We start from the raw sequence: 24,172 nt of genomic DNA on the forward strand, positions 1-24,172 counted from the left end.
CAGAACGTGGCAGGGTCCGCATGCAAACACAGGCAGGTGAGCAAGCCCTTCTCCTGCAAGACCTGCCTCACAGAGCTGTAGTGAGGGGGAAAATTGCATTGGAAATAAGTACATGCTTTCTTCCCATTGGTTCAAGCATTCTGAGGATATATCAGCTCCAGGGGCAAAGAACATGAGTGGATAGCAGCAGTTGGTTTGTCAGCACTGAGCTGAGATTGTACTATACTAAACACAGCTACTGTAAACCAGGGGCCTGAAATATGGAAGGATTTATTTAAAGGGTCTTGTTTCTTCTTAAGATTACCCCCACATCCCCAACTTCTGTGTGGGCACCCATCTGCCTGGCCTCATGGTGTTAAAATCTGTGGCTCTTACACCTCCCACACTTATAAGAGGGTCTTGAGATTGGCCACCATCACAGGAACCCTTCACTGGAATTTCAACTCAGTTGTATGATTGCAGAGATGGTCTCTACCCCCTCTCCTCTGCAGAACAGTTTGGACAACCTGTTCCTGAACTTAGTGAGTGCTGGGAAAGTGAAGCCACTTAAGTGGAAGGTGTCCAGTATTCTTTCCCTATAAAACATTTTTGACAGCAATGTTGCTGATCCCTCCTACAGTTCCAGAAGACTTTGGGAGAAGGGACTTCTCAGTAGAAAAGTGAACATAGATACCTGTGTTGCTGTCCCAGTCTCCTCTGCACAGTGCTGGAGAGGGGAGCTCTGTCCCATCTGTTTTCCCAGCCCTAAATTCAGTAAGAGAGAGGTGATTGTGGCTTGGAGCAGAGATGTGCCTCTCCACATCACTCCCTGGGACTGTGCTGGAGATGGGAAGGGACAAAAGCAGACAGTGGTGACACTTGCAGATATGAAGCTGGGTAACTTTGAAATTCAGGTTTCAACACTGACCTTGTGACTCATCTTTGTTAAACTGTGTCAGCACATGGACCTGCTGGAGCAAGTCCAGAAGAGGGTGACGAACGTGATCAGAGGGCTAGAGCACTTTTGCCATGGATACAGGCTGAGAGAGCTGGGGTTGTTCAGTCTGGAGAAAAGAAGGCTCCAGAGAGTCCTTAGAGCACCTTCCAGTACCTTAAGAGACTACAAGAGAGCTGGAGAGGGACTTCTGACAAGGACATGAAGTGATAGGACAAAGAGGAACAGGTTCAAACCAAGAGAGGACAAAGAGGAACAGGTTCAAACCAAGAGAGTAGGTTTAAATTAGCTATTAGGAAGAAATTCTTTACTGTGATGGTGGTGAGGCACTGGCACAGGTTGCCCAGGAAAGCTGTGGATTACCCATCTCTGGAAGTACTCGAGGCTGGGTTGTATGGGGCTCTGAGCAACCTGGTCTGAGTGGAAGATGTCCCTGCCCATGGCAAGGGCTTCAGAACTAGGTGGTGTTTATGGTCCCCTCCAACTCAAACCATTCTATGCTCCTATGATATTGGTACCCACAGACATGTATGGCACTTTCACCTAAGGTGTGATATGTTGACAACCTGCTGTAACAGAGAAAGTGTTCCCACCTAGAACTTGGCAATTCTCCACTGCACCACCAGACTCACAGTGCTCAGTGAGACGGACAGAATACGACAGCCAAAATGCTGGTGTCCTTAAAGGAACCCAAAAGTGACTGACCATCAGTTTCTAATCCTGTACCAGTCCTGCAGAATTGTTATCATTCAATCTTCTTTGTGCTCTTACCTGGTATCACATGGACTCCTTCATGTTTGCTCCTCCTATTGAAAGCCCAGGTTTTGGTCACCTGTTAGGAGGGCACAGTGAATGTTACATGAGTGAATTGTTGTTTCTTTTTCTTTCTGAACTGTTGAAGTTGCTTCTGGAGGACATAAATGCCTTTTCTCACTGTCTCCACTCCTTTGTCTTCATTTTTGATGCTGAGGGCATTCAAGAAGTACCAGTCATGTTGCATGGGATGTAGGAAGCTTAATGCACAAATCACAAACCTTCTGCTTCATTCATAAAGAAGTAACAGGAGATTTTGTTTTCTCTTAAATGAATCTTTTGATTAACAGGTTGATGCTGGGCACTTTTTTAAAAGGAGACAGCAATAATAATAAAAAGGTCTGTTTGCTTTTTGTTTCATAATATACAAGGATTTGCCCGAAAGAAGTATCAATTATATTTGTATAAGAACATTTCTCCTCACTGGTTTTAGCCCTGTGTGTTGCACTGATTAAGGGGAATTGATCTTTGCTGCCACACAGAAATAGGAAAACAAACATGAGCTCAGTGGTTGTATAAGATGCGCTCGAGGGCCATAATTTGAGCCAAGAGGAACACTTTGTGGCTTAGACCATGCAGACAAGTCTATCAAAGGTACAACATGTCATATACAGATTTCTGTTTAGTGGACCTTTCTGTCCCAGCCTCCACATTTATCACTGTCTCCCTGACAGGAGCTCTGCCCTGTTATCCTGACTTGTATGTCATTTATCAGTGTTAAGTACAACAAAAGAGTATCTCTTTAAACCCCCTTTACCCTTTCACATGCTTCTACCCTTGAATAATGATATCTGTCTCTGCAGCCACAAATATTCCATTTCATCCTTTCCTTTGTATTACATTAGTTGCTCAAAAATGATTAAAATGGCATTAGTGCACTTTAAAATGAAAATTATTATATTATTGTTGGAGTTGCGTAGGAGAAGAGATAAAAGCATTTGGGTGCTTTTGCCCCCTTTTTAGACCTGTCAAGGCAAAAGAATTTGTATATATATGTATACACAAAAAAACCCATCCACAAAATCAAAATTTGCAATGCCAGCTCAGCCCAAATGACACAGCCCCAAGCCCAAAGCTGGATTTTCAGCTGTGGGTATAAATAACTGTGTTCAAAGGAAGAAGTGTAAATTATGACATAAACACAGACATTAAAATAACATTAATGGTCTTTGAACATACTTTCACATATGACTATTGCATTTATTTTATTCAAGAACAAAGAGGAAAGAGGTGAAAACAAGCCTCAGAAACCTTACAAAGGTTACACAAAAAGTATAGTAACACTGAAAACAGTTGCTAGAAGAGATGTTTTCAAGCAACATTTCAGGGCCATGCCTGCTGCCATGTTTTATAACAACAGACTGCCTTTACAGGAAGTTGGTAACATGCTGGGAATCATAAGCTTCACAAAATTTATGTTTAGCTACTGCCTTGCTAGACATTTTATAGAGATGTGTTAGCAACTCTGTATAACAGGTATGGTCCAGGCTTGGGTTATTAATTATAGCTTGGAGATTCAATTTAAAATCAATAAAAACCCAAATGAATTGCCAGTTTGAAACTTTGCTTCTCGTTTTCTCATGTGTACATATGCATAAATCATCCCGTTCTCACACCTCCTTCTCTGTTTTCCAGACCTATTTCCCAGTTCTCTTTCTGAAAGGCAGAAAACACCTCATCCTTCACGTTTTTCCCAGCCTCCACATGCTCCTGAACTGGTTGGATGCATTCCCTGGCACTCCTCATCACTATGCTGGATCCTTTCAGACACCACTTACAGGATACTGGGACCTGCAATCTTGGGTACAACAGTGAAGCAGTATCTGCAGAGGGAGAGAGCACTGCATGGCACAGCTACTGCAAAGTGATGGCATGGGAAAGGATGAAAGGATCCCTCTCACTACTCCAGACTTGGATCCTGAGACAGACATAATTTGTGCAACACGTGTCAAAGCCTCTGGGACAAAGACGGGTAAGCTGCTGCATGGTGAAAATACCTGATGCTGCAGGAATGCCCAGGAAAGGATTATTGGATAAAAACAGGTCACCTGGTCCTGAAGCTGGTACAACACCAGGAATACAAGGATACATGGAAATGGGGGAGAAATTTGGAAGGTAGGGTGTCTCCAGGAGCTCATGATTTCCAGATCTGGTAGCTGAAAAGGCTCTTGGGGTGTTTAGGAGCTGGAGGATAGTTGCTATCCCTGAGCAGATTTGTCTTTTGTATTTGTATCCTTGTTACCATTTGCTTTCAATGTGGTAATTAAGAGCCCGGCCATATATTCTGCTAATTGCCTTCTCTTGTTTTGCCATTGAGTTTACTTGATCCCCTGCGTACCCTGGTCTTAAATACACTTAGCTGAAAATCACTAGATTTTGACTGAGTAGAGAAGGCAGGTTCTGGACAAGGTTTTCAGCTGAGTGCAAAAAACCTCTAATAGGCTTACAAAAAAGACCATATAATGGTGTTTGCAGCACTTGTGTGATGGCATGGCAGACTCTGTGGAGTCTGCTTCTCATTGACCAGTTGCTATCACAGACTGGAGATCTGGGATCAAGCCTCTCACAGAGGCTGCCAACTGGCACAATACATTTTCCAATTGGCAAGCAAGTCCCAACCCCTGACTGTCCCAGGAGCATCTCTGGAGGGCAGTGAGGCAGTCTGAACCTCCTTTTTCTGGTTGCTCTACAAAGACACCACCAAAACACCCATCCTGGTGTGACCATCACATGTATGCAATGCTTTGGATGAGCTCCTCTCAGACAAAGCCTTACACAAAGCCACTACAGCAGTAGGTTTCCCAAAATGGGATAAACTGACCTAACAGCCACTTCACAGTAGAATCAGTGCCTACTCCTTTCCCTTTTCTCCATCTCTGCTCTCTGCTACATACTCTTGTCATTAACCACGTGGTAGGTATGTGTCTGAATCCCCCTGCAAATGGATGCAGCCCATTCACTCAGAAAAACCCTATTTTTTGTTCCTTGGTTACCAAAAATTGCAGGAGACTGGACTGAGAGGCAGCAGAAGACCATGAGAAGGGATGAGGAAAATAGAGATGGCGCACAGGAGATAGTGGGAGCCATGTCTGAGTGTAGGAAAAGGGCAGAAGACTCATGTCTGTTTTTAGGGCAGCAGTGAGCCATTAGACCAGCCCAGTAGATCATGACACTTACCTTGATGCATCCTTAGCTCTCCTAGGAATATCACTCCTGGTACAGCTGAAGGCAGACTTCTCACAAGTGCCCCGGGACTGGTGGCTCACAGCTGCCATACAATCAGCTCATGACCTTTCAGTCATTTCCAACGATGAGCTCTCATTTTATGGGAGGTATTTTTTGGGTGTTATTTCCAAATGCATCAGTTAATATTTTGCACCTTGAATGAATTTTACCCTGTTTCCATTATTCCAGTCCGAAGCACCATGCAATCCCTCCTGTACCACATACCAATTCTTCTCTGCTGGGAACATCTCCCAGCTTTGTGCCATCAACACACACCATCACATGCTCCTGACATTTGTGCCAATTTAGGCTACATTTTCAACAAACCACAAGCTATTTCACATACCCTGATGGAGCATGGCTTAGCCCCACATTGCCACTTAGTTCAGAGTTTGATGTTAAAAAACCTCCTGGCAAGATTGCTATAACTCCCACTGAAATCACAAGGGGTCTTGGCAGGCATGAGACTGTGTCAGGCCACTGTGCAGAACAGGCTGGAAAGTTTAGGACCTAAGTCTAAGTTGTGAAGAAAATGGTTTGAATCTTCCAGTGTTTTTTTAAGGTAAATTTTCTAGCTTTTTATTGATCAATACAATGGAAAAAAGCCCCCACCCTGTGTTTAAACAAAATTACAGTGAATTGCTCAAAGGCAAAACAAAATTCTCTGCTCAGCTGTTTGGCTCACATTCATCTCCCTTTACTCCTATAGAAGTGACGTTTTAATTAACTGTGTCAGGTGGATGTGTAACATCTCTGCTGAAAAGCCTGTATCTGCTCAGCTGTGTGTCATAGTTTCTATACCACTAGGATCTACTAGAGGTCATGCTTTTGTGGCAGAAGTATCCAAATTCTAAACAAATACTTCCTAATACATAATCTGTCAAAGCTTTTCTTCTACTTGCACAAATGTATGGAAACTAGTGATTTACATACACAATTTTTTCTAAAAGCAAGCAAAAAATTTTCTATAGCAGGACCAAAAATCAGTTCTTTGTGGGTAATAAACAGTTCTGCATGGGACTGGCTGGCTAAATGGTAGTGATTTTGTTCCTCGAGTGAGTGCTTTTAGCTATGAATACCTAAGTGTGCAAATGTAAACCGCTGCTTCTGCAAATATATGTGCAGCTCTGAGGTTCACTTTCTGTGAATGTTAATGGACACAGAATTCAATCACATGAATATTCAAAGAAAGTGAACACAAAAGCAGCACAAGGGTGGTTGAAGCAAACAGATGTAAAAATGTAAGCCCAGAATCACGGCTTCCCCCCCCCCCCCCCCCCCCCCCCCCGTCAGTGTGAGTGCCTTCAACTTTGAGAGCTTTACAGTATTAACCAGATTCTGAATTTTTCAGGTAAATATAATGCAGTACAAGCTGTGACACTTCACAGAGTCTTGTGAGGAACATATCGGTTGTGTCAGGAAGTTTGATTTGGATCTGAAGCTTTCCTAGTCAACTGTCAGCTTAGACCTACATGGGAACGCCGTGGTGCAGGAAATACTTCTGCTGGGATGACAAGGATATGGCCAAAGAAGATGAACACTTGCTTTATGAGAGTCCCTTGTCAACCAGGAATGAGGGAAATGATGTTTGTGAAATTCTTTGAAAGAGAAGGGATGAAGGTGAGCAATATTTTCATTATTTTACAACATAACAATGTATGGTGGGGTTTAAATTGCAAGTGTGTGATTTTAACATCAGTGAAAAGGAGGAAGAAACAAAGGAGGAATGGAAATCTGTAGGTACACTTATATGTGTACTTGAACATATATTCTCAATCTGTCACCTTTAGATGTGCCCACTTAGCTGCAGCTGTGAGTGGGGACCTCTGAAAGAATCACAGAAGCAGGAGTGGGCATACAAATAGAGTAAAACTCCAGGTGGCTGGAGTGCTGCATTTTGTAATTCAGGAACTTTCCTGATGCATTTTAATTTTACCCATAAAGAAATCACACATGGACGCAATCTACAGGGAAAGAACACTGGAGGTTATGAACAAAACCAGTTAAAATTAAAGAGAGGCAATTCAGACCTTTGGAAAAGCTAATGGCATTTTCCCAACCACATCATGAGCACACAGTCAGCGGGAGCTCACCACACATCAGTAATGTGAGTAAATGGTAACTCCCCTAGCGCAACTAAGGGGAAACTGAGGCATGTAGGGTACTCACTGGAACTCTGATTCTGCAAAGCACTTCAGTATACGTTTCAAACATGGGCCATCCTCACTCATGGCAAATGCTGTTTTCCTGAACTTTGTAACTGTTTGTCTCAAATCCTTCTCCCTAAAAGAGAGATGATGTGATGGCTGTGCACAGAATTATTCTGTGGTTAGAAGTATGCATCTGTTTAGTTCGGTGAGAAAAAAGCTACACATATGGCTGAAGGCCAGAGCAGGACAGGGTCAAAGATGGGCTTGAGACAGAAGTATTGTTGAGAACATCAGGCACAACTATCACTGGTGTGATGGCAGAAGGAAGTGAAGAAGAGCAAGAATTGAGACTGGAGGTGACAAACAAAAAAAAAAATGTAGGAAGCCTCATGAAGATGCACTATTGAATCTGCATTGCTCTTTCAATGGAAATTAAAAGTAGCATGCTTACTGACCATGCAGAGTACACAGGAACCAGCTTGGAGCTTCCTAGATAGCCTTATACTGCATCAGCAGAAGTGAGGGGTACTGTGGAAAGGCTCCTGTCCCCTCATTCACTTGGTAAGATGAGCAAGACATGGCAGGGCAGAAATCAGCACATTTCTTTTCAGTATATTCCCTTTTAATCCTCTTTTTAAAAACTAAGGCAAATCTGTGCAGTGATTTGTGCAAGCTCCATGCTCCGAATCTTCATTTCTTCATGACGCCTTCATTTCTGTCACACAGCAACTTGTTTCTTTAATAGCTATGGAGGAATATGGATTATATTTATTTATTTAGCTAACAGGAAGGGTTTGGGTTATGTAGTCAAGCCAGTAGGTCTTGAAGCCTGTTCTAGCAGCTTAACAGCTGATGACAGACCCTCAATAATCAAATCTAAATGTGTTTTCTAGGAAATTAAATACTACCTTTCATTATACTTTCTTATTGGCACTATGTCAACTGCTATTTTACTGATACTCCTCCAGAAAAACGAGATCTGATAAAAATTTGCATTTCAGTTACATTATTTATCAGAACTTTAATTTAGACTTCATAAATGTCTCATAATGATAATAACTGCAACTCTCTGCACAGTTGCATTAAGACCTACCAAAATTGTAGCACACAGCATCACTTATTCTCTGTGTGGTTTCAACATAGAATAACTCCCTCTCTATTCCACCCGGTGTCAACACCTCCTGCCTCTTCTGGAAATGCCACCAAATGAGTTGGAGATGGTATAAACATGACTGAAATCAATTTACTTAAAAGGATTGTGAACATTGATATATGGGGAGATCCACTGTGGTAACTTATGGAAAATTGTTGGGGAAAGGCTGGTACTGCCTGAGTGCTTTTCCTTTTTTCTTCAATGAGATGATCTGGTGAAAAAGCAGAATTTGAGCAATTTCAACTCCCCTCACTGGAGTCATTTAGGAAGCAGGCACATAGTCTACACCAGCCACGTGGGGTCCCTCTACATTCAGTGAAGAAGAGAGACACCTTCATCCCTCTTATTGTGGCCTCTCAGAGCTTATGCTGAGGGCCACTGTGATTTTGGGCAATCCTTCCTCTGGAAGACCTGATTTTCTTGGCTGGGGTTTGCCAAAAATGCTGCCTTGAAAGAAAAACCTCTTTGAGTATATTTTTCACAAAATCCTGTGTTCTTTGAAAATTTTCTGATCCTTCACTTTGAACAGTATCCAAACTGAAATAAAACCTAAACAATATCTAGTTGCTAGTTTTCTTTTTCCATATTCCAATACTCTCTGCCTTCTCTCCATTTTTATTTTCCTTTGCTTTTCCAATGGAGGGAAAACAGAACAGAAAACACAGAGAGTGTGAGGATGATTAAGCCTATTTAACTACCCTGTTAAAGGTTTTCTAAACATACAGCCAGGGATCTGCTCAGGACTCTCAGGGTAAGTATGGCTTCACCACAGGATATTCTCTGCAGAGCTGTATGGGATTAAGTGAGCAGGGTTACCTCTTCACTTTCTCTTCAGCCATTAGCCCGCAGCAATCTGCTCTCCACACTCAGGCTACTCAGAGTTGAAGTGACATGAGAGAATTTACAGTAATGGCTCATTTCTGCCAGGCCTGTGCCCTGGTAGCAGATAGTCCCTCCTTCCATCAACCTGGTGGCTCAAAGCAGGCAGGATGCTGCCAGTCAAACAGAGCAGCCTGGTTGATTATTCTGCAAATATTTTGCTTTTTCAAATTTGCTTACACACCAAAATATGGGTTTAGCTGATAAAAGCCAATAGCTCCATCAGAGTCCATTACAATCTATCAGGAAAATACTCAGTAATTTCCAAATTAGTCCATGGACTACAATACATTCAAGTCATCTTCATAATCTGTCTTGTAAAAAAGCCTCACCGTAATAAGAATTACCTAAACATGGATTTACCAGACAGATAGCTTGCAATGTAAATGACTTGTGTTTGGATAGGTAGAATGCATATCAAAATGCATGCTAAAATGAGAGACCATATTGACTCGCTCTGAGTTGTTATGGTCTATTAGATAAATATTATCTTGGTTCAGGATTGTGGTAGTTTTCTATATGCACAGTTTTCTGATAAGCCATATGGACTCTCAGATAAAATTGTGCCTTCAGATTTCAAAAGTGATATGGCTGAATAGCTGTAATGAATATGAGGAAGCTCCTGTTAACCAATTAATCAGAATGTGTCACTGAATGCCCCCTCCCTGTTTTCTGTTAGGACGTGCTACAATACCCACCCAGCAAACATGCACTGCTCAGTGGTATTTTGGCAAAAAACACATGCCAGGGGCACGGCAACCAATCCCTGTACAAGAGTGGTGGCTGTATTAGTACCCCTACACTTTTGTGATTCCAGTCATCTTTTGATTATTTTTCACCCTGTTCACACAGTGCACACAGACTTACAATCACTGCTCACCAATATTAACAGAAAGAACTTTAATGGTGTCAAAGACATGGATTTCCATCATGCATTGCTTTTTCTCACTTAATAATAATGTACTAAACACATTTTTCAATCATCAGTGGCAAAAACTCAGTGGATTTACATTTCATCTGCATGGAATGTGAGCTCCAGGGATGTCTGCATAACCTGTACAGTGTTCACATGAACTAAGCAAGGCTGGGACTCAAAAAATCACTTGCTGAAGCCAAGTCCGAGCTTTGAAGGTGACACATCAAGCAACTACTCCATCCTTAATAAACATGGGGGTTTCTCCAGGGCATTTGTACACCACACTGATGTGGAAAATTATGTGGTGAATTCTAGTTTATTTCAAGTGACTGTGTTTCTTAGAGCCAACTTTTTTTCTTTCTGGCTAAACCTTGCAAAAGAGGTCTCTTGCTACCACATAAAACCCTGTGACTTCAAGAGGACAAAAAAGGACATTATTTCTGGATAAATCAAATTTTGTTCACCTTTTCCTCATCATTATGGAGTAAATTTTCTCCTGAAGAGCAACACAAAGATGTTCCTACACAGCACGGTTTAGCATTATGCAGAGATAACTGAGGCACCTTAGGGTACCACAGGCCTTATAAATGACCTCTGAGTGCTTTCCCGTAACTGTTCCTCAGAATGGGCAGTGTATCAATGCATAAGTACTTGTAAAAAGTTTTTTTAACAGATGTAAAATGGTCTCCCAGCAGAAAAAGTGCCACATGGCTGTCGTGTAGGATGCTCCCAGATGCTGCAGAGGGTGAGTCTCACTTTGGGAAAGAGATGGTCCAGATACAGGCAAGGCCATGAGCACCATGATATTATTCCTCACAAATGGGTTAAGCAACTTTGTTTCAGCTTATTTTACCTGCAGAACTTAGAAGCTAAGGCAGCATAGAGCATATTATAAAAGTAATTTTAACAGGTCAGAAATGTAACTTCATTTGGTCGTCTGTACCATGACTTCCTTGTTATCTTAATATTATTTAAAAGCATCTCTGCACTGAATGGCTAACTTCATTCTCTGAAGCATGCTGCTGAAATGTAAACATCATACAACTTTGATTTCCTGTGAATAGAGAACACATGCTGTTACTGAAAAGAGCATACAAGATTGCCACGCTTTTAGAAATCAAATGTTAATTATAAGTGGGGATTGGAGGACATAATAAGCTTTTGCCCATTCATTGCGGCCAAAGATAATTTCCAAACCTCTACAAAAATTGTATTTTGCAGGTCTGTTTGGACTCATATTTTATTAGGAGAGCAGTGCTTCCAACCCCTAGGTCTGGCAGAGGAGGCTGTGGCTGCAGGCACTGTCTAATGCTCTTGCTACCTTTGCAAAGAGGACATCAGCATCTTGCCTGTGCTCATGTTCACAGCCATCCTCCATGAAGGCATGTTAAGATTTTCAGCTTTAAACAGCTCTGCCATGCTGTGATTGTGCTGTTGAAGCTTTTATAGGCCAAGTTACACAATGATGTTTTTCTTTCTGTGTATATTAGTCTGTATGTCAAAATTCCAATGTGAAAACAACACCATTGTAAGCCTGAAGCATTAAGAGGTGTCAAAAGAAAACCAACTGCAATCAATTGCTTTATCTTCCCAAAAATTTGACCACAGGCATATGAAGATGTGGCCTGAGTTTCCACTAAAACATACAACTTATTAAACCAAAGTTACACAGTTTGTAGAAGTTTTGGATTCCCTTTGCTTTTCCAGGCTTTAATAGTTTATGCAGCTTCTTTTAACAATGAAAACAAAAGTGGGAAAGAGCTGAATATTGATAATAATATTTCAAAATTCTCCTAAAAACTACTGTGACTAGAAATGTTCACCTGCAAAACTCTATGGAACATCCCCCTGTTCCAACATGTAACTTATCTGGGAGGAACTGGAGTGCTGGCAGGAAGTAATGCACAATTGATTCTTGCTGCCACAATGCATGTTATGACAGGAACTCTGTTTGCTATTCTTAAATAACTGCTTTGGAGAAAGACTCTGCTTCTGCACCCTGTGTTTCAGTGTACCTTTGGCACTGCCAGACTCTAAAGCCAGCAGACCACTCTGTGGCCAGCTCTTCTGAAGGCAGTCATCCCTTCCATTCTCTAAGGAACGCTGCTCTCAGGAGATTTCCAGCACAGCCCAGGCTCTGTTCAAAAGGCTCAGATAGGCTTGAATAAACATCTGACCTTCACAAGGAAGAAAATGTAAACTTTTCTCCCCTCCGACCCAAACTGGGATTCTTTTGAGGTTCTTTTCTACTATTTGTCTTTATTTATCAAGCAAACAAAATATATTTGACCCTATATAATAGCAGAAGATTTTCACACTTAAAGAAGTTTTCAGCTATAACGGAAACGAGTGAAGAGTTCAAAATTGTGAATAAATAAAAAGTTTGTTGGAAGAAGTTTTAAGGTTTTTTATATTGGAAGAGTAAAATGAATAAATAAACCCCCAGGTACACAGCATATGATGAGCCCCGTTCCCAGCTCAGGGTGAAAACTGTACTTGTTTTGTGGAAAAAGTGCAAAACTGTGTGGCTTGATCAGCCAGGATTTCATGTTTTTATTTTACTAGAGCATTGCTACTTTCAGTGAATTTTAATGTGTGCCATCAAAACCCAAAAGTAACTTAAGCAGATATTGGTTTTCTTTTTTATTAAATGCATACCTTTTCACTTGCCTTTTTCACTGAGCACTTCATGTCCTCCTCCAAATTGTTCTAGGTTCACCCTCCAAGAGAGTAGCGAGGGAAAATCAGGCCATTTAAAAATAAAATAGATTACTTCTGCACAGCTTTCTTTAATCAAAACCATTATAACTGAAGGCTCAGAGCCTTGATTACACCTCTTCAGAGGGCACCCCTTGATTTTTGCACGACATCCCTGATTATTTTATTTACTTATTTATTTATTTATCAGCTTTTACTTCTGGCATTGATTTCTAGGTCACCGAGTTGAGGATTTTTCTTGCTTTAAATGGATTTGCTTGTTTCTCAGTGGCAGGTTATTTTTCTTACAGGGGCTATGAAGCAAACATGCCTCTTTTTCAGAAGACGACAGAAATTCCCGTGATCACATATTCCTGGAGTTCTTTCTCTTTTTCCTTCCCCTAGCCCCTGTGGTGAGCAAGATTGGACCAAGAGTCATTCTTCCCGACCTTTCCCGAGCCCCTGCAGAGCTAAGGGCCAAAAGGTCATTTTCTCAGGTTCCCTCAGGAGGGAGAATCCAAAGGTCATTCCCTCCCTCCCCAGCTTACCCCAAGTGCATCTGAGAGACATTTAAAACTCCTTTGAAGAGGGAGGGCAGAGACTGAGTCCATGTGCTCATGGACTGCCCCTCAACAGTCACGAGATGTGAACCAGGGCTGCGCGCGAAATGTTTATCATAGAATTTCAGAATTATTTAGGTTGGAAAAGACCCTTTACAGCATCAAGTCCAACCATTTGCCCAGCACTGCCAAGTCCACCATTAAACCATGTCCTTAAGTGCCACATCTAGAAGTCTTGTAAGTACCTACAGGGATGATGACTCCATCACTTCCCTGGGCAGCCTGTGCCAATGCTTGATAACCCTTTCATTGAAGAAACTTTTTCCTAATATCCGGTCTAAACTTCCCCTGGCACAACTTGACGCCATTTCCTCTTGTCCTACCACTTTTTACTTGGGAGAGAGACCAACCCCATCTGGCTACAACCTCTCCTGTGGTAAAGAGTGATAAGGCTCCCATGAGCCTCCTTTTCTTCAAGCTGAACGCCCCCAGGTGCTCCTCATAGGACCTTGATGCTCAAACCTACCCAGGCCTGGCCTTGGGTTCAAACTTGGGCACTGTGAACCTCAGCATGGATGGGCAGAGATTGATCACACAGCTGTGACATGGGCCTAAACATTTCTGCTTTCTTTCCCCCAAATCAGCCTTTTCTTTTTCACAGTCCCCAGAATCCTTCTTGTCCTCCCAGATCTGGGTTTCACTAGGAATTAACCAGATGCCACTGGGGAGTTGTGTTAAACAGCTCTGAACATCCTGATGTTCCTGGTTCTTGGGAATGGGGCCACAGGGATCATTTTATGAGTCCCCTTAGAAAACAACCCCCGATAGACTCCCACAGTCTCACCCAGAGCTCCTGCTGCTGCTGCCTGCTGCCCTGTCATCCGTGAACCCTGTGGACCAGTTTTGGATTTCCCAAGGCAGAAGTAAATAGTTAAGGCTAGCTCCTCTACACTTCCTCCTCATCCCTTTCAAGGAAAAAGTCTCTGCATTGCTTGCTCTTTGAATGATGAAGTAAAAGCAAGCAAGCGATTTCTCATCGTTAAATTCTTTGAGCTGCCTGAGGAAGGAAGGAAGAGAAGAGCAACACTTATTTCACAAGGTCCCCTGCAGAAGGGGGGCACCAAGGGTCACTTCCTCCCAATCTGTCCCCTCCGAAGGAGAGCAGTCAGGCTGTGTCAATGCCACGGTCCCTTTGTGGCGGGTAGGCAGCCGGAGGTCATCCTGTGCCCCAGCCCCGCTCTCGCTGGGACGCACACACGCTGCTGAGCCCCGGCTTTCCCTTGCACACGGGGGGCAGGGGAGATTAGTTCTTTTTTCCTCTCTCTGCTTTGTGTAGAGGGAACTCACAAGTCATTACCTGGGCCCCTCTTGGAAAGAGACAATAGCAAAAGGGCAGTCCCTAGGGGCTTTTCTCTGGGGATTTTCCAGGCTGCTGGGACATGGTAGAATTAGCTGAGCAAAGCTTTAAAATCTAAATAAAAGTGAAGTGCTGAAGTACAGATTTTGAGCCACTTGGAGGTTTTGGTGACACTGCCAGTGCAGTTGCAAATCCACAGCAAATCCACAGACTTCTCCCTACACATCAACCTGAAATTTCAGGAAAACACTGAGCTTCCATGAAGCACTTTAAGAAAGCAAGGATCATGTGAAATACATGGGAAAATTCAGGTTCTGTGTTGTCAGACAGGAAACACCGGAAAAATAAAACCACCTATCCTACCTGTTGTTTGCAGTATGAATTGTTGCAGATGACACCTTTTGGGTCTGATCTGAATCTTTTGAAACAGCTCAGGTGTTCTGGCTGAATTTCATGGGCTTTAGGTCAGGCCGTGACTGGGCTTCAGTCCTTACATTAGTCTCTGGGCAGATCTTTAAAGGCTAATGTGGAATTTAGAGTCAAGGGCTACCTTTTCATAGATATCTTCTGTTCTTTCAAGTCTTTCGGTCAAATGTTGTTCAAATAGGGTTTTGCAGTTCTCACTGAACTCAATGAGCAAGACTTTTCTGCCTCCAAAGCAGACCCCAGGGAAATAAGCATTGTTTAGCTGCTTACTTTGGAACAAGAATTTGGACCTAAGATGTAACTAGTAAACACTTTTACCTTGTTAAGGCATCCTACAATTTCAACCTTCACTATTTTAAATGACATGAAGAGCAAACTGCTCAAAAGAGATGTGCAGACTCTCAACTTATAAGACAAGAGTAGAGAAAATAATACTCTACTCGCTGAGTAGAGAAACTAATTCAGCAGCATAAATTAACATATGCCCAGAACCTTAATGTGAACTCCTTGGCAAGATTCAAAGCTCCTTTTGAAATATTCTGTGACCACTTAAAGGAGAACAAATTGCCCTTCCTTCCTTCCTTCCTTCCGCCCACCCTCTCCTCCCTCCCCTCCCTCCCCTCCCTCCCCTCCCTCCCTTCCCCTCCCTCTCCTTCCTCCCTCCCCTTCCTCCCCTTCCTCCCTCCCCTTCCTCTCCTCCCTCTCCTTCCTCCCTTCTCTTCCTCTTCCTCTTCCTCTTCCTCTTCCTCTTCCTCTTCCTCAGCAAAGTCAGAATGACATCTCTTAAGGCATTGCTGGCCCTGTGACTGCAGTCTGCACTGAAATAATTCAGGATTTTCCCTCACAGCTCTTGAGATTACACACAGTTTCTATAGAAGTAACACTTAAATGTGAAACAACACAGTTTTTATGGCCTAGGTGAAATATCTCTGTGATGCTCTGAGGCTTGAGCAGTAAATGGTCACAAAATGCTTTGAGATCCCTGTCTAAGTGTGCAATACTGTTACTCTACAGCATCTCACCACTGTGAAGCTCAGGACTGCTGCTGTCCATCAGTGCATCAGAAAACCTCCCTCGCAAATGAAGATTTTAGCCTTCGCACAGGGAAGTGACAGATTATTCCACACACTGTGTTGCAGTGACACAGGTGGGGGTCCTCTGCCCAGGACTGAGCCTTCCTCCCCACACACGGAGTCATTCAAGGATGTGAGGGGCAACAGGGTCCTCTCTCCTGCACAGACTCACTTGACTCATTCAAGCGTGACCTCCTATTTCCACCTGTGCCTGTGGATGCATGTCTTTGCCTTGGAGCATTCCACACTTCAAATGGAGCATGTGAGGATTCTTTATTAATTGTGATGGTTTCATTATTGCCACACAGTGCTGTTTGTTAAGAAGAATACAATGAATTTCACCCATTGCAGTATCCTTTCAGCCTCTCCCTCCCCAAATGCAAGTACAAATCCACTTAAAAAGCGGAGATCTTTTGACTTCTAACAGAAACTTTTATCCACATAAGAGGATAAGAAATTCATTAGCTTAAGTTGTGTGATTGCAACAGCTCATTAGAGAGGACTGTGCCTTTCACAGTGAGTATGCCTCCAGTCCTACATGGGATCTGCCAAAGTTAAAGTTATGGGACAACTTCACCATCTTGGAAGGCAATTTCTGATTTTTAAGTATGCAGACCACAGAGTTCATTAAATTATTTTAATGAACAGTCACAGGCCTGATGTTAAAATCTTCATTTGTGTCTAATTGCAAGCAAAATATGAAATTGCTAAATTGATCGTTCTTGACAAGAAAAAAATATGGTCATTAATTATGTTTTCCGACTAATTGTTGTTGGGGTTTTTTTAAGGTAAATTAAATATTTTGATCTCAGGTTTGTCTGCTGCAAAATACTGCTGTGAAAATCCTAACACAGCTTCTCTTCAAACAAGGGGGAAACTGCCACTTCTAAACAGAAAACATAGTAATTAGTCGTACTAATTTGTTGAAAGACAGGAAAGATAAAGAAGAGTTCTCAGCCATTTATCAGATCAAAAAAGATAGTGATGCAATATTTTTTCTCTGTGGAATCTTAAGGCATGGCCTTGAAAAGGCAGGTAGTTTGCAAAATTTTATAAAATATATGAGGGGAGATTGGAATGCGTTTTTCAATCTTCCCCTGGCAGTTTTCATGGCTTTATTCAATTTATGCATCATTTCTTGAAGTTCAATATGGGGCACTGGGTCCCAAAATGTACTTTGAAGGATCCATAGCAAATCTTCTGGTCTTTGCTCTTACTATCTCAGCAACATATGCATTAGAGTGGAATTTGGGATCAGCTTTTAGGTTGAGGGGTGAAGCACTTAGATAACCTACAGTATTCCAGCTTCAAGTGCAATGTTCAGGTTTGGATAAATCATTGCTTTTCATTTTCCCCGAAGATAAAAGATACAGTTTTATACTAGGATTTATAGACTTCTGTACTCACATGGACATCAAGTATTTATTTTAAAATGTATGTTAAATACTAATATTTCAAAAGCAAGTATTTCCTTATGCCGTTCTGAGAAAAATGATACTTTACGGAACATGATCGTGTGCTTTTAGTGATCAATGAGCTTTTCATTGCTCTTGTTTAAACAAAGCTCAATCCCTTTCCTCCCCCTCAAAGAAAGGAAATTACACATTTTTGTGTGTGTAGCAGTACTACAAAAAGAGTTAACAAAACTCCACAAAAGAAGTGCATGTGATGAGGCTCAACGCTTTCAGCACTTTTTGTTTCCAAGTACAGCTTCTACTACAGCAAATTTTTGGGTTGTTTCTGCCACTATTCTGCCACTTGCATTTCTGCTTTGTTCTCCAGTATGTCACCCAAGAGCAATGACTGTGTCCTGTGAGGTAAGACAAGCCACGGGCTTGGAAGGGCAAAGCCACAATGCAATGATTATTGCTGGAGGGTGCAAAGGAGAAAAAAAAAATCTGATTTTTAAACTGATCCTTGGAAGTGATATGTCATTTATAGAGTAGTACCGTGAGCTGTTGAGGAGCATCTGTGGTTCATAAAGACCGAATATAAAATCCCAAATTACACAGCTACTTGCATTTAATAATCTTTGTTAGAAAAAAAAAAAAAAAAAAAAAAAAAAAAAAAAAAAAAAAAGAAGGGAGAAATTTACAGAGCTTTTATGCTAGGTGCATACACGGCATTTTTCCGCAGAGAAATCCTCCTCAAGGTGAAGGTGCTTTAAAATACACTAAAAAGAAAAAAAAGCAAACCATAAAAATAAATAAATAAATAAATAAATAAATAATCCACTTCCTACTGATCAAACCCCTCAAGTTTCTCTCAGTTTCACACCACACTCACAGCTAACGATTGTACGGACACACTTCCCAAACCATACAACTCCCTCAGAACCCGCCCCGCCGCCCACCCTCCCTTTGTGTCGCGCCCCCTGATTGGCCGGGCGGCGGCTGGGAGGCGTGCGCGGATTGGCCGGGCGGCGCGCGCTGTTGCCATGGCTCTGTTGCTAGGGGGGCTCTGCCGTCTCCAGGCCCGGCAGGAAACATGTAATGAATTATGGATGCTTGGTTTGCTCAAAGAGGGCCTGATCTGTAATGCAGATGAGCTGCCAGGCCTCTCCCCACACCCCACCTCCCCCGTCCCCCTTTTCTTCTAGGTTCTTAAAAAAATATAGTAAAAAAAAAAAAAAAAAAAAATCGGGGGGAAAAAAAGAGATCAGTTTTAAATCAGAATCTGCCGTTTGCGCGTCCCCCGCTGCAGCAATGGCTCCTCAAGCTGATGGCAATTCTCATGCAAAGGCAGGGCCATAGGTCACTATCTGTTATTTGTTCAGGAAAAGCTTGTAGGATTTTTCACTGAACTCTGTGACCTGCTGGTGTATTTCCCCCCCCCCCCCCTCTTTGGTTCGGAGACAAAATAGGATACAAACACCAGAAGTGATATTTTCTAACAGTTGGAGAGGAAATTGTCCCGTGGTGCCTGAGGAATGCAGCAGCCAGGCTGGCTTTTCTTGCCTCCTAAAAGATATCTTTGCCCAGACATGACCCAAGACCTTCCATCAGTGCAGTTGATGTGGCTCAGGCCTCTGGAAACGGTGTCAGAAGCCTTTGGCTGTGGAGATGTTCCTTGCGAGTGCCACAGCTGTAACGTAGCCGCTTCACTTCTCTGCAAAACTGGATCTTGTTCCCCACAGATCACTCCCCAGCTGGAGCCCCCCCGCTGGAACCATGCTTCTGGTGCTTCATACCTGAATACCCAGGTTGCTACAATTCATTCAATTCCCCTGATCTTCTTCAAATAAGAACTACAGTGGATGTTATACTACAGAAATTATATTTTCCTATACCTAATGAACAATGATGTCAGAAGAGACACCTCTCTTGAGCTTATGCAGAGTTTAGTTTTGGTTGTGTTTTTTTTTCATACTAGTGACAAATTATTTCAATCCTTTCTGTGTTGAGCCTCCATGGACAAAAGTTACTCAAAAAAGTCTCTTAATTCTAGCAAAAATAATGAAGTTGATCCTTGTTTTGAATCAGATGGTGTAATTTTGGCCAGACTCAGCTGAGAGTGGGCATCCTTAGCATTGACCTTGGTAGAGGTCTCTTTGTACCTTGAAGGTTCATCACTGATGTGATGAGATAGACCCACTCCTCCTCAACGTCCTGTTTTCCAGACCATTACATGCTAAACAATTTACTCAGTAAAGAAATGACTGAGCAATTTGATAAATTTCTACATATTTTGTATTGTGGAATTTATGCCTTTTGCATCTCAAATCCTGACTGGTTCATGGTTTTTCCTCTGGGAGAAGTAAATAGTTGAGTAAGAGCTCTGAGATGAAGACGAAATATATCCGACCCTCCTGTGATTCAGAGTAGAATGATACCTTGTTTCTAGGACTGTTAAACAAAATGTAATTGTAAAAATGTAAAAACCAATGAGCACTTAAAAAAAGAGAAAGTCTGTGAAACACTGCATACAGGAGCAGAAGATACTTGTGGTGAGCTCTGGCCATCAGGCAGTCCCTAAGAGCTTCAGCTGCAATGGTCCTTATGTTTTATTATTTTCTATTATTAAAATGTTTTCTAGTGAAGAAAATGGTTAAGGCAAAACTGTACTGTCTATCCCATCCATTTTTGAAAGAGCTTTCATCAAACTCCATAAAAAAAACCAACCCAGGCTACAGATGTATCATTAGAGACCCCATGATGCTTAAAGCTGAGAAACGTGTGAGATATGTTTAGCTGAAAATGGGGTACTAAAATTTGTACATACGGATGTGTTAAATTTGTTGATTTTTTTTTTTTTTGTGACAGTGGTTCTGTGCAACGTACATTAAAACAAAAGATCTGTTAACAATTTGCACTTGCAGGAAATGTAGGTCGTGTTTTTGTGAAGCAAATACTTGTGGTTTACACTTTTCATTTATTGAACTTCATTTTTGTATACAATACTTTATGTCTAACACACTGGAAGATGATTATTTCCACACCTGTACAAATACATGCTGCATGCACCACGAAATTTGGGATAGTTTAAGTAGTCAGCAGACAGGCAGCAAATGACTTCTTAAGCACTTAAGTGATTTAAACAAATGCATCTTTCTGGTGCTTTAAATGGCCTTAGCATCTCTCCCCTGGTTTCTATTGAGGAATCACAAGAAATTCAAACAGCAGCAGCCAAGCTCTTTCTGTAAGTCTGCTGTCAGGTTGTGAAAGGCTCTTGTAATGATGTCTGCAGCACAGCTTTTGCCTTCAAGCATTGGTCCAAACTTCACCAAAATAGTGCTTGAACCTTCAGGGCAGAGGAACCTCAACTCCAGCAAGCCTTGCATCTCCCCCAGGACATTTTGTAGGCAGCTCCTCATGAGGAACCTTGCTGAGTTCTCCTGATTAAGATTTTATAATTCCCTTTGCTGTGTTTGTGCGCTGAGGGGGCGAAGGAGGGGTTGGAGGCCTTTGGGGTATGGACCTAACAACCTGACTCAAATGGATACAATACATACTGGACAATAGTTCAAGTCTGAGAAGGTCTGGAGTCACCAAAAGGGAGAAAAATGATGCAGGAAGCTTTCACAAAAGAAGCATCTATTAAGGAAAGAGCTGAATGAGGAAAGGGAACATTTCAGTGCATGATGAGCGGGAGGTTGGTGTGTGGCCAGGGCAGAGTAGGAGGGAATCTTCAGAAAGCAGGACCAGCTAGGAGAAACAAAGGAAAAGTAGTAAATTGTATTTTTTTTCCTTCATATCTGTGGCATCTGATTGAAAAAAAATCAATTCTATTTCCACGGAAAATAACAAAGTTACATTCCCCCCCCCCCCCCCAATTTTTAATTTTATTGTTTCAGTGGAAGTTTCTTTCTTTTAGAAACAAAGGGCTTCTTTCAATTTACTTAAAAAAACCTCAAACATTCTAATGCTCCTTCCTATTAAGGACTGTATAAACAAAAAAAGCTTTGCATTTTTAACAATAATTGTTTTAAAATAGTGCTTTAGCACAAACATATTCTTCACAAAGATCCTTCTGTAATTTAAAACATTTTTTTTGTTGAAGTAATTTCAACTGGTTTATGCTACCAGTAATCTTCATAGAGTTTACATTAATCCACAAACATTGTACAGTGTGATGAAGTTGATGAGAATAAACAAAGGATAAAGTAGAGTATTGCAGCCCAGATAAAGAAACCCTCTGTTTAATGCCAGCTGCTCAGGAAATGTCAAAAGTAAAGTGAGTTTCAGGTCAAGGGCACTGGGAACAGTCTGTTAGCAAACCCTAAGACAGGCAGCTCTTGTTATTAATAAGAACAAGGATATGGTGAGTTCTTTTTAATCTATCCCTGGGCCTCCTTCTGGCTTCCCAGACATGAATTCATCCCATTTGGGCTCACCTCTGTGGGATTGCTGGGAGTTTTTCAAAACATACCCTCTTTGCTCTCTCTAATGTTCCCCATCAGGTTCGCTAAAGGCCAGGATTTCAGTGAAAATCCTGCTCCTAGGAGACATGTGAGCTCACTGCTAGACCTTGAAAGTACACAAAATTGTGGGCAACTGCTCTTTTTTTTCACTTGTCTTGACAGAAAGGATTTTCCTCACCCTTTGTTTTTTTGCCATGTACCTGTGAGTGTACCTTGTTTATCATCACTTAAGGGAGTTTTACCTCTTGATACAACACTAAGTTGACAGGTGAAACGTCTGAGGAAATAGGACCAGTGGGCAGGGTAATAACTGAATGAACTTCTCTATTGGTAGCCATTTCATGAAGGATGGGGCACACTTTCACGTGACTAGAAAGCAGATGATCTGATTTGGGAGAATGAACATGGTGTGTGCTGATACTGCTTGACAAAATGTCCCCAGCAAGGTGCTGCCAAACAAGAAGACTGGTGACATCCAGTCTGGAATGAACAGCAAACCAGCTTGGCTCTGTATCTTCAGGACCATAATAGGCACTTTGCTGCAGATGTCCCATAGATGTGCACCAAAAATACAAGGAATTTTGCAATGATTGTTCAGAATGTTGCAGATTTACAGCATGATATGACTCTTTTCTTACTGATGTTCTTTAATCTCTTTGAATTTCAGGGATCCCTTAAATTCATATTTAGTTCTTGAATGCTGTGTTTTGTACCAGAGGAAAAATCCTAGTACAAAACTCTGCAATGTATTTTGTAACATGCAAACTGTCAGCATGCTGTGGGATATGACTTGTGCATCTTTATGATGGAGCACTAGGTGAAAAATTTCTTCAGTACAAACTCTGTAAGCTCAGCCAGGGCATTAGTCAAACTGATGAGGCCTACTCATTTAGAAATTGCCATAATATGCAAATATGTTCTCACATTTTATTGTTTAAAGAGTGGATATTGGGAGATATAGATTGGGAAGAAACTGATGAGTGACTCAGATGCTGCTGGTGCCACAAAACTTTACAGTTATTAGAGCCAGACAGTCTTTCAGATTTGGTTCTGTTTGCAGAATAATTGTCCTGTGAAAAAGAACAGCCAATATGATGCAATCTACTATGGATCCAAACCTTCCTCTCCACAGTGACAGCATTTATTTCATCATATGTTAGCTATTTAGAGAGGAGATATTTACAGCAGATCTAGTGAGCCCAGGCATTGGAGATAAGCATTATTTGGCACATAATTTGCTTGATCTATTTAGTTCTGTCTTCCTTAGATTGAGACAAGCCCATGTCCTGGAAGTAGGTGTTCTGGGATCACAAGGCTGAAATGAATATTCTGTCACAGTGTGTTTTGGTGACTCAGGCCCTTCAGAAAACTCACTTTCTATCTGCTTCAAAAGATCTCTGTACAGAGCAGCCAGGGGATCAGGCCCAGCCAGTAGGGGTTTATGAAATGCAGGTCTTGATTGAACAAGCTCATCTCCTCCTATGACAAGGTTACCTAAATGGGTGAGGGAAATGCTGTAGATGTTCACCTGGACTATAGTAAAGCCTTTGACACCATTTCCCACAGCATTCTTCTCCAGAAACTGGCTGCTCGTGGCTTGAACAGGTGCTCTGTTTACTGGATAAAAACTGGCTGGATGGCCGGGCCCAGAGAGTGGAGGAGAATGGAGTTACATCCAGCTGGTGGCCAGTTACAAGTGTGTTCCCCAGGGCTTAGTACTGGAGCCAGTTCCGCTTAATATCTTTATCAGTGATCTGGATGAGGGGATTGAGTGCACCCTCAGTCAGTTTGCAGATGACATTAAGTTGGGTGGGAGTGTTGATCTGCTGGAGGGCAGGGGGGGCTTGCAGAGGGATCTGGTCAAGCTGAACTGATGGGCCAAGGCCAATGGTATGAGGTTCCACAAGGCCGAGTGCTGGGTCCTGCATTTAGGTCGCAACAATCCCAGGCAGTGCTAGAGGCTGGGGACAGAGTGGCTGGAAATTGGCCCTGCAGGAAAGGACCTGGGGATGCTGGTTGACAGCAGCTGAACACTAGCCATGTGTGCCCAGGTGGCCAGGAAGGTAGGCCAATGACATCCTGGCCTGTATCAGCAATAATGTGGCTAGGAGGACCAGGGCAGTGATTGT

At 42.1% G+C, this 24,172-nt stretch overlaps 1 long non-coding RNA gene across 3 annotated transcripts in view; it reads left to right on the top strand.

The window, feature by feature from the left end:
* The first annotated feature begins 3,425 nt into the window (after window positions 1-3,425).
* The window catches only part of LOC309573208, a 40,616-nt gene continuing 19,869 nt past the window's right edge, over window positions 3,426-24,172 (top strand). For all 3 annotated transcript variants that reach the window (XR_014226411.1, XR_014226412.1, XR_014226413.1), the window contains exons 1-2: window positions 3,426-3,719; window positions 6,324-6,592. This is a non-coding gene — a long non-coding RNA (uncharacterized lncRNA). The remainder of the gene's footprint in view (window positions 3,720-6,323; window positions 6,593-24,172) is intronic.

Source organism: Coloeus monedula, assembly GCF_965178545.1.
Source record: "Coloeus monedula genome assembly, chromosome: 1".
Lineage (NCBI taxonomy): Eukaryota > Metazoa > Chordata > Aves > Passeriformes > Corvidae > Coloeus > Coloeus monedula.